The 12,909-nt window shown below is 37.8% G+C and overlaps 1 protein-coding gene across 1 annotated transcript in view; it reads left to right on the top strand.

The window, feature by feature from the left end:
- The window catches only part of TMPRSS11A (transmembrane serine protease 11A), a 47,497-nt gene that overhangs the window by 3,701 nt on the left and 30,887 nt on the right, over positions 1 to 12,909 (top strand). The gene's annotated exons all lie outside the window — the stretch shown is intronic.

Raw genomic sequence — 12,909 nt, 5'->3', positions numbered from 1 at the left:
CTGCTCGTTCAGGCCTTCCCTCCCTTCAGCTCTGTTAACTATTTTGCTTCACCTCTCTGATCCTTAGTTTCATTAATGAGCTGGTGATAAGGTTAGGTAAGGCCCACTCCACAAAGCTGTGATAACAATCCTATGAGAATTCCTGACCAGAAGTAGAAATTTGATACGTGCTAGAGTCCTTCATTTACTCAATCTATTGCCTCATGTCTCTGGGTAGTATTTATTAACAGCACTTTACAAATAGAGAAACTGAAATTCAGAGAGGTTTCATAAACTTTTCAAAATATATCTCAAAGAATTACAAGCAGGAACTGTAGACTAAGTCTTCTGATCCTAAAAGGTAGAGTCTATCTGTAATACCGGGACTTGGAGAGGATTTGTCTAGGCAGGTGAAGACTTAAAGGAATTTTTAAAAATCGTTGTCAAAGGAAAATTCCCTGTTTTTTCCTTTACTAAATTACTAAATTTCCTATTCCACTACCACACTCACAACACTTCTGACACCAGCTATGTGGGGGTTTCCTCCGAGCAATTTTCCATACCATCCAGGTGTTATACAATTCCATTCTGGCATTAACTGGAATTAGCACAGGCTCCACCAGTTAAGGACTCAGTCTTTTTTTTTTTTTTTTTTTTTTAATTTATTTATGATAGGCACACAGTGAGAGAGAGAGAGAGAGGCAGAGACACAGGCAGAGGGAGAAGCAGGCTCCACGCACCGGGAGCCCGACGTGGGATTCGATCCCGGGTCTCCAGGATCGCGCCCTGGGCCAAAGGCAGGCGCCAAACCACTGCGCCACCCAGGGATCCCCAAGGACTCAGTCTTATAAGACCTTCTCTGCCCCTACTTCAGACAGAAATCACAAGTCCAGGTTGTTGTTACCTGAGTTCCTGACAACTGACTATAAATTGGAGCTTCCCACAATCCCCTCCTCTAGTTTTTTTAATATGCTAGGATGGCTCATAGAACTCAAGAAAACAGTTTACCTACAGGATTACCAATTTGTTCCAAATGATATTAAAGGATATGTATGAACAGCCAAATGAAGAGATAAATATAACAAGGTCCAGAAGGGTCTCTAATGTAGGAGATTTTGTCTTTATAGAATTGGGGTGTACCACCCTCCCAGCACACGCTGTACTAATCCAGAAGGTCTCCAAACCTCATACTATTAGGATTTTTGGAGGCATCATCACATAGACATGATCAGTTATGAACTCAGTCTTTAGCCCCTCTGCCCTAAGAGGATTATGACAGGTGGGGGGTGGGAGAATGAAGTTGAAAGTTCCAAGTCTGTAACCATAGCTTGGTCTTTCTGGTGACTAGTCCCAATCCTGAAGCTATCTAGGAATCCACCCAGAGTTACCTGACTGGGACAAAAGACATTGCTATTAACCAGGAAATTCCAAGGAATGTAAGGGCCCTCTGTCAGGAACTGAGGTTAAAGACCAAATATTAGAACAAAATATGCTCCTATTGCTCTTATCACTTAGGCATTACAAAGGTTTTAGGACCCTATGTCAGGAACTGGGGGCAGAGACCAATACATATTCTACTATTTCACAATTTTTAATGTTCATTTTTATTACTTTAGTAGAAATTTATTATTTGTGCTATTTAAAATATTTATAGAAAAGTTTACAATGCTTCATTTTTTTCAATCATATGGCACAAATTGAGACAAAAGCACTGTAGGTCATACCATGAGCTCATGAGGGTAGAATCCAAGTCTTATTCATCCATGCCTTTCTAAGCACTGCATGATGCCTTAAAACAAAATAGAGGTTCAGTAAAAGATGGTGAAAAAGGAAAAAAAAAGAAAAAGAAGTGGATACAAGGACTAATGGATGGATAATTGGATAGACAGATGGAAAAACAAAAGGACAAAAGAGGAATAAGAAATATTATAATAACTGATCAATTCTCAGAAGGAGTTTGTTAGGACATATTTATAGTATATAAGGCATTTGAATACAATTTATTTTTCACACATGCATAGCATCTCAGCCTGGACCTTAACCGCTAATCTGATATATATTTACAACTTTAATAGAGAGGATTGCATCTTGTGCCGAAAACATGTTAGGACTAAACCATACAGACACAGACACACACACACACACACACACACAAATGCACATGCACACATACCACATAACATTTGGTGCTATCTTTTCTAGTAAAGTACAACATTCTGTAATAAGTTTCTGTTTTGTTATTCAATTTCATATTCCTCCATTAATATTGTACTTGTAAAACAGCATCTCCATTTTGTTATCACTCTGGATCACAGTGGAACACATTTTTCTTGATTAATACTGCATTAAAAATATTTTGGGGGGATCCCTGGGTGGCTCAGTGGTTTGGCACCTGCCTTCGGCCCAGGGCATCATCCTGGAGTCCCAGGATCCAGTCCTGCCTCGGGCTCCTTGCGTGCAGCCTGCTTCTCCCTCTGCCTGTGTCTCTGCCTCTCTCTCTCTCTCTCTCTCTCTCTCTCTCTCTCTTCTCTCATGAATGAATAAATAAAATCTTAAAAAAAAGATATTTTAGGTATTTCCTAATACCCTTCCAATATGAGCTCTTTCCTGTGGGGCCACTCCAAGATGATCCTAAAATCTAAAATTCTACTTGTCTCAAAATTACCTACTATGAATATTCTTATTAGTAAGATGCCCATTCTCTTAGCATGGCTGATTTCTATCAAGTGTGTAGTAGTAATAATAATAATAGTGATAATAGTTCATATTTATATGGTATTTACTATGTTCTGGTCACTTGACATGGATTAATGCATTTATTTTTCATATAAATCCTATGAGGTAGGTAGTAATTTCATTTCCATTTTACAAATGGGAAGACTGACACAAAAGACCCAAATACCCTGCTTCATATTGCAGAGCTAGCAAATGGCAGGGCTAGGACTTGAACACAGGTAGTCTAGCACCAGAGATTGGTTTCTTATCATTAATGCTATACCATTATCAATTAGAAGTCAGTTCAATTATGTTGCATTAATTTAAACTAACATGTGATGGTGCTGTATCTTTAACCCAAAGTATAAGTTCTAATCTATTTAAGAAAGGCTTTAGGGGATACCTGGGTGACTCAGCGGTTTAGCGCCTGCCTTCAGCCCATGGCGTGATCCTGAAGTCCAGGGATCGAGTCCCACGTCAGGCTCCCTGCATGGAGCCTCCTTCTCTCTCTCTCTCTCTCTCTCTCTGGCTCTCTAATAAATAAATAAAAATCCTTTTAAAAAAAGTCTTTGCAGCTATAAACTAGCACCATAAAACTTCATATTCTGCTAATATCTGAAGGTAAAATACCTATCCTATCCTAGAATACAGTGAGAGAAGACCCTTTTTAAAAATTAAGACTGGAAGATCTAGAACAGACAAGAATTTGAAATCAATCTCACTCATTAGGGTTGGGTAGAAAAAAAAAAAACAGGGCTGCAAGACTTTGGAGTAAATCCAGCTCAGCAAGCCAGATGTGATTAAGCAGGGAGTAACTGTGCAGAGAAGTGGCAGGAAGTGGGAGGCTCACTCCATGGGGATGAAGTATCCATGGGGATCCAGGAAAGGTGTTCTCTCTCTTTTTTTTTTCTTTTTGATTTCTTTAATTGAGAAGTTCAAGTCCATTTCATATATTTATTGATTATTGGTACTTCATTTTCTGTGAAGTACCTATTCATATCATTTGCCTAATTTTCTTTTTCTTTTTTTTCTTTTCTTTTTTTTTAATTGGAGTTCAATTTGCCAACATATAGCATAACACCCAGTGCTCATCCCATCAAGTGCCCCCCTCAGTGCCCGTCACCCAGTCACCCCCACCCCCCGCCCACCTCCCTTTCCACCACCCTGTTCGTTTCCCAGAGTCAGGAGTCTCTCATGTTCTTTCTCCTTTTCTGATATTTCCCACTAATTTTTTCTCCTTTCCCCTTTATTCCCTTTCACTATTTTTTATATTCCCCAAATGAATGAGACCATATAATGTTTGACCTTCTCCGATTGACTTACTTCACTCAGCATAATACCCTCCAGGTCCATCCACGTCGAAGCAATTGGTGGGTATTTGTTATTTCTAATGGCTGAGGAATATCCCATTGTGTACATAGACCACATCTTCTTTATCCATCATCTTTCGATGGACACCGAGGCTCCTTCCACAGTTTGGCTATTGCTGCTAGAAACATCGGGGTTCAGGTGTCCCGATGGGAAAGGTGTTCTCAATTCGCTTTAGTTCATGCTTTCCTCTTTTAGCATCAAAATCCTTTTTTTTCTTTCTTTTTTTTTTTTTTTTTTTTTTTTTTTTTTTTAAGAGGGAGAGGCAGAAGAAGTGGAAGAGAGAGAATCTTAAGCAGGCTCCACACCCAGCACAGAACCCGACACAGGGCTCCATTTCAAAACCCTGAGATCATGACCTGGTTCCATACAAGTTTTAGGGTTATTTGTTCCAGCTCTTTGAAAAATGCTGGTGGTATTTTGATAGAGATCGCACCGAATGTATAGACTACTTTGGGTAGAATAGACATTTTGATAACATTTATTCTTCCAATCCATAAGCACGGACTGTTTTTCCATTTCTTTGTGTCTTCTTCAATTTATTTCATAAGTCTTCTATAGTTTTCAGAGCACAGATCTTTTATCTCTTTTATTAGTTTTATTCCTAGGTCTCTTAATGTGTTTTGGTGTAACTATAAATGGGGTCAGTTCCTTGATTTTTCTTCTGCTTCATTATTGGTGTATAGAAATGCAACAGATTCCTGTACATTGACTTTGTATCCTTCCACTTTGCTGAATTTGTGTATCAGTTCTAGCAACTTTTTGGTATAGTCTTTTGGGTTTTCTACATAGAGTATCATGTTGTCTGCAAATAACAAAAGTTTCATTTCTTCCTTGTTGACTTGGATGCCTTTTATTTCTTTTTGTTGTCTATTGTCTGATTGCTAGGACTTGCATTACTATGTTAAATAATAATGGTGCAAGTGGACATCCTGCCTTGTTCCTGACCATAAGAAGCAAAGCTCCCAGTTTTTAATCCATTGGGGATGATATTAATTGTGTGTCTTTCATATATGCCCTTTTTGATGTTGAAGTATGTTCCATCTATCCCTACTTTGTTGAGGGTTTTTTTTTTTTAATCAAGAATGGATGCTGTGTTTTGTCAAATGCTTTTTCTGCACCTATTGAGAGGATCATATATATGGTTCTTAACCTTTCTTTTACTAATGTGGTGTATCATGTTGATTCATTTGCAAATATTGAACCACACTCGCAGCTTAAATGCATGAATTATTCTTTTAATATACTGTTGGATTAGATTTGCTAGTATCTTGTTGAGAATTTTTGTTTCTATGTTCATAAGGGATATTGGTCTGTAATTCTTTTTTAATGGTCTCTTTGATTTTGGAAACAAGGTAATGCTGACCTTATAGAAAGAGTTTTCCTTCCATTTCTATTTTTTGGAACAGTTTGGGAAGAATAGGTATTAATTCTTCTTTAAATGTCTGACAGAATTCCCCTGGGAAGCCATCTGGCCCTGGACTTTTGTTTGTTGGGAGATTTTAGATTTCTGATTCAATTTCTTTGCTGATTATGGATCTATTCAAATTTTCTATTTCCTCCTTTTTCAGTGTTGGTAGTTTGTATGTTTCTAGGAATTTATCCATTTTTTCAGATTGCCCAATTTGTTGGCGTATAATTTTTCATGATATTCTTTTATACATTGTTTGTATTTCTGTGGTGTTGGTTGTGATATCTCCTTTTTCATTTGTGATTTTATTTGGATTCTTTCTCTTTTCTTTTTGATAAATCTGGCTAGAGTTTATCAATTTTATTAATTCTGTCAAAGAACCAACTCCTAGTTTCACTGATCTATTGGGCTTTTTGTCTGTTTCTGTATCATTTATTTCTGCTTTACTGTTTATTATTTCCCTTCTTCTGCTGGCATTAGGCTTTATTTCCTATTCCTTTCTAGGTCTTTTAGGTGTAAGGTTAGACTGTGCATTTGAGACTTTTCTTGCTTCTTGAGGTAGGCCTGTATTGCAATATACTTCCCTCTAATGACCACTCTTACTGGATTGCAAAGGTTTTGAACTGTAATTGTTTTCATTTGCATTTTCTTCTATGTATTTTTTTTTCTTCTTTAATTTCCTGGTTAACCCATTCATTCCTTAGTAGGATGTTCTTTAACCTTCGTATATTTGAGGTCTTTCCAAATTTTTTCTTGTGGTTGACTTCAAATTTCATAACGTTGTATTATGAAAATATGCATGATATGATCTCTATGTTTTTGTGCTTGTTGAGGCCTGATTTGTGATGCAGTATGTGATCTATTCTGGAGAATGTTCCATGTGCACTTGAAAAGAATGTGTATTCCGCTGCTTTAGGATGAAATATTCTGAATATATCTGTGAAATCCATCAGGTTCAGTGTGTCATTCAAAGCCATTGGTTTTCTATTAATTTTCTGCTTACATGATCTGTCCATTTATGTAAGTGGGGTATTAAAATCCCTGACAATAAGTTTCTTTATGTTTATTATTAATTGATTTATATATTTGGGCGCTTCCAAGTTGGCGGCATAAATATTTATAATTGTTAGAGCTTCATTCCTGTTGGATAGATCCTCTTGTTATAATATAGTACTCTTCATCTCTTGTTAAAATCCAGCTTGTCTTACATATGTGTGGTTATGCTGACTTTCATTTAACTCCATTAACTCTATTAGCATGATAAATAGTTCTCCATCCTCTTTCTTTCAATCTGTAGGTGCCTTTAGGTCTAAAATGAGTCTCTTGTAGGAAGCATATTGATGGATCTTGTTTGTTTGTTTTTTATAAATTCATTCTGATACACTGTGTCTTGGTTGCAGCATTTAGTTCATTTACATTCAGAGTGATTATTGATAGATATGAATTTAGTGCCATTATATTACCTGTAGAGTTGGTGTATCTGGAGATTTTCTCTATTCCTTTCTAGTCTTTGTTGCTTTTAGTCTTAATTTCCCACTGAAGGGGTCCCTTTAAATATTTCCTGCAGGGCTGGTTTAGTGTCACAAACTCCTTTAACTTTTGTCTTAGAACTCTTCATCTCTCCTTCTATTCTGAATGACAGCCTTGCTGGATAGAGTATTCTTGGCTACATATTTTTATCATTCAGCATGCTGAATATATCATGCCACTCTCTTCTGACCTGTCAAGTTCCTGTTGAAAGATCTGCTGCTAACCTTATTTGTCTTCCCTTGTGGGTTAGGGTTTCTTTTCTCTTGCTGCTTTCAGGATTCTTCCCTTATCACTATATTTTGCAAATTGTACTACAATATGTCTTGGTGTTGGCCTGCTTTTATTGATTTGATGAGTTCTCTGTATCGCCTGGATTTGGATATCTGTTTTATTCCCCAGGTTAGGGAAGTTTTCGGCTATAATTTGCTCAAATAAACCTTCTGTCCTTTTTCCCCTCTCCTCTTCTTCTAGGACTCCTATGATACACATGTTATTACACTTTATGAAGTCACTGATTTCTCTATCTTTGTGATCCAATATTTTTCTTTCCTCTTCTTTTCACCTTCTTTTTTTCCATAATTTTATCTTCTATATCACTTATTCATTCATCTGTTTCTTCAGTCCTTGCAGTCATTACGTCAAGTTGGTTATAGCATGATTTATTTTGGCCTGACTAGTTTTTAAGTGTTTTATCTCTGTGGTAAGGTACTCCTTGGTGTCTCCTATGCTTTTCTCAAGCCCAGCTAGTATCCTTATGTTTGTTGTTTTAAATTCCAGTCAGGCATAGTCTTCTGTATGTTGGAAAGCCTGTTATGTTTCCTGCTTCTGAGAGTAATGGCTGTATTAAGAAGAGATCATATACTGTCCAGGATCTGGTTCTTCAAGGAAGTGTTTCTGGTGTGTGCTGTGTACAATCTGCTGTTGTGTTTTGGCCGCTTTTTTCCTCAGGTCAGGCCTATGCAGAATTTCTCCTTGTCTACATGAGGAGTGTTTGGATCTTGTCCACTGTGTGGCAAGTTTTAACTAGGTGTCTTTTCTTGTTAAAAGAAACTAGGTCCTATTTCCCCTAGAGGTGAAACTTTGCAGCACTCTATAGTCAGTAGACTTGGTGAGTGCTGATAGGGGCAGGTGAGCCACTGTTGTGCTATGTGGTCTTCTGGGGGAGGGGTCTTTGGTGCTCTGACTCTCAGGCACACTTGCCCTAATTTAGAAACATCTGCAGAGCACAGAGGCATGGGGCTTAGTGAAAGTGGCCCAAGTCTCTACTGTGGATGCTATGCTGCTCATTGAAGTCCTTCCATGCTAATGGGGTGTGGGGGAAAATGGCATCAGCCTGCTCTCTAATGTCCGGAGTGAGTTCATGCTGACTGCCATTCAGAAAGCCCTCATAGAAGAGCTACCAATCTTCCCTTGTGTGTCCCAGGAATCCCTCCGATCCTTGCCTTCATCTTGTCTGTGTCTGAGCTGTCTGCCCATCTGGCACTACAGCGCTCCTGTATTTTCTCTCAGGCACAACAGCTAGGCTTCAAAACTCCAAATTTTAGGGATCCAGTGTGACAAGGACCTGAACTTAGCCTCTGGGGGAAGGTCTTGCCACAATATGGCTGGCGCTGATTTGTCCCAGATGGGCAGTTGCCAGAACATGCAGAGGTGTAGAGTTTATGTTAAAGCACAGCAAAAGCCAATGTCCAGATTAGTTGCCCTTAGCAGGCATCTCTGCTCATATGCTAATGAACAGGGCAGCTCAATGGTGCCTGCCAGCTGTTTTGTCCCCTGAAAGGCAGTGCCACCTCTCCCAAATACACTCCAAGAAGGGGAACTATCTCTCCCAGTGCCACCCAGGGGATCCTCAGAGCACACTCTGCTCCTGAGCCTCTACCCTTCTTTTCCACAGGAGCACCTGTAAGCTCACAGCTCTGTCTGGTGATGGCATGGACTTCTAAAACTTCAGTCTTTGTGCTCCACTGCTTGTAAAAACTTGCAGTAATCAGGCTTTCTTGTTTTTCCCATCAATGGTTTGGGGAAGTGTTTTTCTTGGGCAATGCCCTTCTCTGTTCCCCACTTCTTCAGTCTCTCTCTCTCTCCCTTCTTCCACATCAGGGTTTCCTCTCCTCCACAGTACTAGTGATTATTTTCTCCTCCAAATCAGGTCTCTGCATCTCCTACCTTCCATGATGTGGCCTCTCTTCTCCCTCTAATTGCAGTTTGTTTTCTCATTCCTCAGTTTATTTCCTGGGTGTTCAAAATGATTTGATATTCATCTAGCTGTGTTTGATGGACAAGGCAAGCATAGGGTTCTCTTACTACTCCACCATCTTAACTCCTCTCCCTTGTTTTTCTTTTTAACCTCCAGACAAGCATTCCATGAGCATCACAGTGGTATAAATACATCTAGAGCTATGTTTTCTAAACTATTCTGTGGAACATCAGAATCCCACAAGATATCAGTAGATATGGTGCTGTTTTAAAAAGTATATTTGAAAAACTTTCATTTCAGTCCAATTTGATAACAGTTTTCAAGTATTTACTAAGAGTCAGATGATGTATACAGCACTGGGGTTGCATTTGTGAACAGATAAGAATATATACAAAACCAAGAGAAATATAGTGTTCACCTATACCTCCATTTAAAACCAGATTCTGAGACTTCTAGAAGTGAGGATTCTATCTAACTTTATTTAACCCATTTTTTTCCAAACTTATTTGAATATGCTCTCTCTGAACGCTCTACAGATTTCTATTTTTATGAATTCATGATATCTCCAGCTGTGAAAAAATTTTAAATGGATCTGTAAGATTCCCATCTCCTGGTGTACACCTTTCTTCTCCCAGTTATTCAAGCACTGATTTATGTGCTGTTGTAAGGGAATTTTGCAGATATACTTAAGGTCTCAAATCAGTGAACTTTAAGATGGGGAGATTATCCTTGGTGGGCCTATTCTAATCATGTGACACCTTTGGAAAGAACTGGGCTCTACCTGGAGAAAGAGAGATTCAAGAGAGATTTGTTGGGAGGGCAATTCTCCACTGCTGGCTATAGAGATGGAATGGGCCACGTGCAAAGAATGGGGATGGAATTTAGGAGCTGAAAGAGAGGTCTGCGACAGCCAACAAAAAAACAGGGACCCCAGTTCAGCTTCAAGGAGCTGAGCTCTGGGGTGCCTGGGTGGTTTAGTCAGTTGGGCACCTGACTCTTGATTTTGGTTCACATCATGATCAGATGGTAAGATCGAACCCTAAGTTGGGCTCCCTGCTTAGCTCAGAGTCTACTTGAGATTCTCTCTCCCTCTCCCTTTGCCTCTCCCCCTGCTCACACACACTCACTCTCTAAAATAAATGGATACATACATACATACATACATACATACATACAATCCTAAGTGAGCTTAGGAGATGATCACTACCGTCAGATGAGAAAGCTGCTCCAACCAACACCTTGATTTCAACTTAAGAGATCCTGAGGAGAGAACTCAGACATGACACAGACAGAATTGTGAACTAATAAGTGGTATTTGCTTTATGGTGCTAACTTTGGTAATTTGTGGCAATTGAAAATTGATACACTAGTGTTTGTTTTATGGTGCAAGTAAAGCAGGAAGAAAAAATATATGAGCACCACGGTTCATTGCATCTCTACTTACAATTAGGCTAGATTTCCAAGGCTTTACTAAGCCTATTTCTTTTCAAATCTGAAGTGACATGCACATCACTAGCAGGACCTCTCCAGAATGGAAAGTCAATGATGCATGTTTGCTTTCATGCATTTCTTATTTGTATTCATAAAAGTGACGCTGAGTTGAAAATTTATTCATATAAGGATTAAGTAGCTGCAGCTTTGTCTCATGGCTCCTGAAGCTTTTGCAATTTGCTATTGTACATCTGTTATTCCCCAGACATTTTCTCAAAGGAAGAAACATTCTTCATACCCCCATTCATTAGTCATCATTCCCCAGACTCCAAGGAGTCTGCAACTCCTTGTATGGTATTTATAGATATGACTGCCACAGCACTTGAAGCAGTGTGTCATTGATTATTGAACCACCCTTCTGCTAAGAGTCTCACCGTTCAGTCTGTAATAGTGTGAGTTTGTGTACATCTCAGTAGTAGGATATGATCTTCCTGTCACTGATTTTCTTCATTTGTCCTACTCAGAGGAACTCTGCTGTGATGGGAAGATAGATTTCAAAGCTTGTAAATCTCCTTAAGTTCTAGCTTTTCTTCTTTGTTTTTGTTTTTCAATGACTTAGAGACATACTAAGATTCTCTGAGAAAAGGAATGTTCAAATAAATGAAGAATGAATAAATGAGTGAATAGATGAATGTATGAATAATAAATCAATTTAAGAATTTTAATGTGCATTCAGTGGAAAAGCAATCTGGATCTGAAAAAAAAAAATAGTGCCCTAACGTTAGAAGGCATGAGTTTGAGATGACTGCTGTTATATCAGAGAAGTGATTTAATCATCTCCAGTCTCAGTTTCCTCACCTGGAAAATGTGCTGAATTTTACCAAGTAGCTCTAAGTTATCCTTCACTTCTGATTTTAGATTTTAAGCTATTTAAGAGGCAGTAATATTATACTACATGGAGCTTATGTTTGTTATTATATTCTGACACTTTAGCTTTTGTCCATTGGAAGACATGCTGCCTTTCCACAGCCGGTTGTCTAGGTTCCTTTTAATCAGTCAATGCACACATTTTCAATATTTCCTATACTCAACAGAATTCAGATCTCTCAAGTTCCACTAGATTTATTAGGCAAACGTATTACTTTGGTCAAAACTATCATCTTCTTAAGTATTTAGGTCCATACACTGTATCTTTTGTGCTTGCATTTACATATAAAATATATTTATGTTCAAAAGAAAAAATTCCTATAAATCAACTAATATCTATTTAAAATTACATTCAGTGCAAAACATTGCACTAAACCTTGTGAGGAAATATGAAAAATACTTTCTACCCCCAAAGCTAAATGAAAGGGATAAATAAAGCTGACTACAATGGCAAATTGCAGAGAAGGTGCACTACAAAATGAGTTAGATAACCAGGACCCATCCTCTCAGTCTCTGTATGGTATAATATCTCTGTATGGTATAATATCTCTGTATGGTATAATATCTTCCTCTCATGGATTTATAAAATTCCCACTCTTTACCACGTATCTTATTAAATGTTGATGATAAAAATATGAACAACGCTAGTCTAGCCCATTAAGGAGTTCACAGTTAAGTTTAGATTAATATACATGCAAACAAATACTTGACACAATGTCATTAGCACTATTGTTAATCATATGGTTCTAGAAAAAAAATGCAGAGTTATTTTTTTCCTCCTAAATTGTGGGAATTTCCTCTAACCTTCATGTGATAAAAATATAATATATATATATATACCATCCCATTTGAAGTAGTCTTGTCAAATGAATTTAACCAAAATCTAATCAAGTCTTTGGATATTTTTAACCTTACAGGAAGTGAGAGGGATAGATGAAAGAATTAGTGAAACTGTAAGAAAGCACTGAGACAAGCAATAAGGTGGGGTGTTCTAAAGAACAACGGGTTTGATGTCTACAAGTCAATGTCATTAAAAATAAAAGGAAGCAGGACTCTTCTTTTAGACTGAAAGACTTAGAAGATATAACAATCAAATATACTACATTGTTCTTGATTATGTCCTGATTTGTACAAACCATTATTAAATATAATGCAGACAATAGAGTGAGTTTGAAGATGGACTGGATAGTAGGAGATACTGAAGAAATATTGTTAATTTTTAGGAGTGTTATAGTATTGTGGTTATGTGGGAAAAACTCTGTTTATAATAGTGATTTAGTGAAAAATCATAATGTCTTATTTCACATTAAAATATGGCAGCAAAATGAATGAAGCAAAATGGCAAAAATAT

Source organism: Nyctereutes procyonoides, unplaced genomic scaffold, assembly GCF_905146905.1.
Source record: "Nyctereutes procyonoides isolate TBG_1078 unplaced genomic scaffold, NYPRO_anot_genome, whole genome shotgun sequence".
Taxonomy (NCBI): domain Eukaryota; kingdom Metazoa; phylum Chordata; class Mammalia; order Carnivora; family Canidae; genus Nyctereutes; species Nyctereutes procyonoides.
Note: the sequence above shows the minus strand (reverse complement) of the source record. Positions and strands in the feature narration are given on the sequence as shown.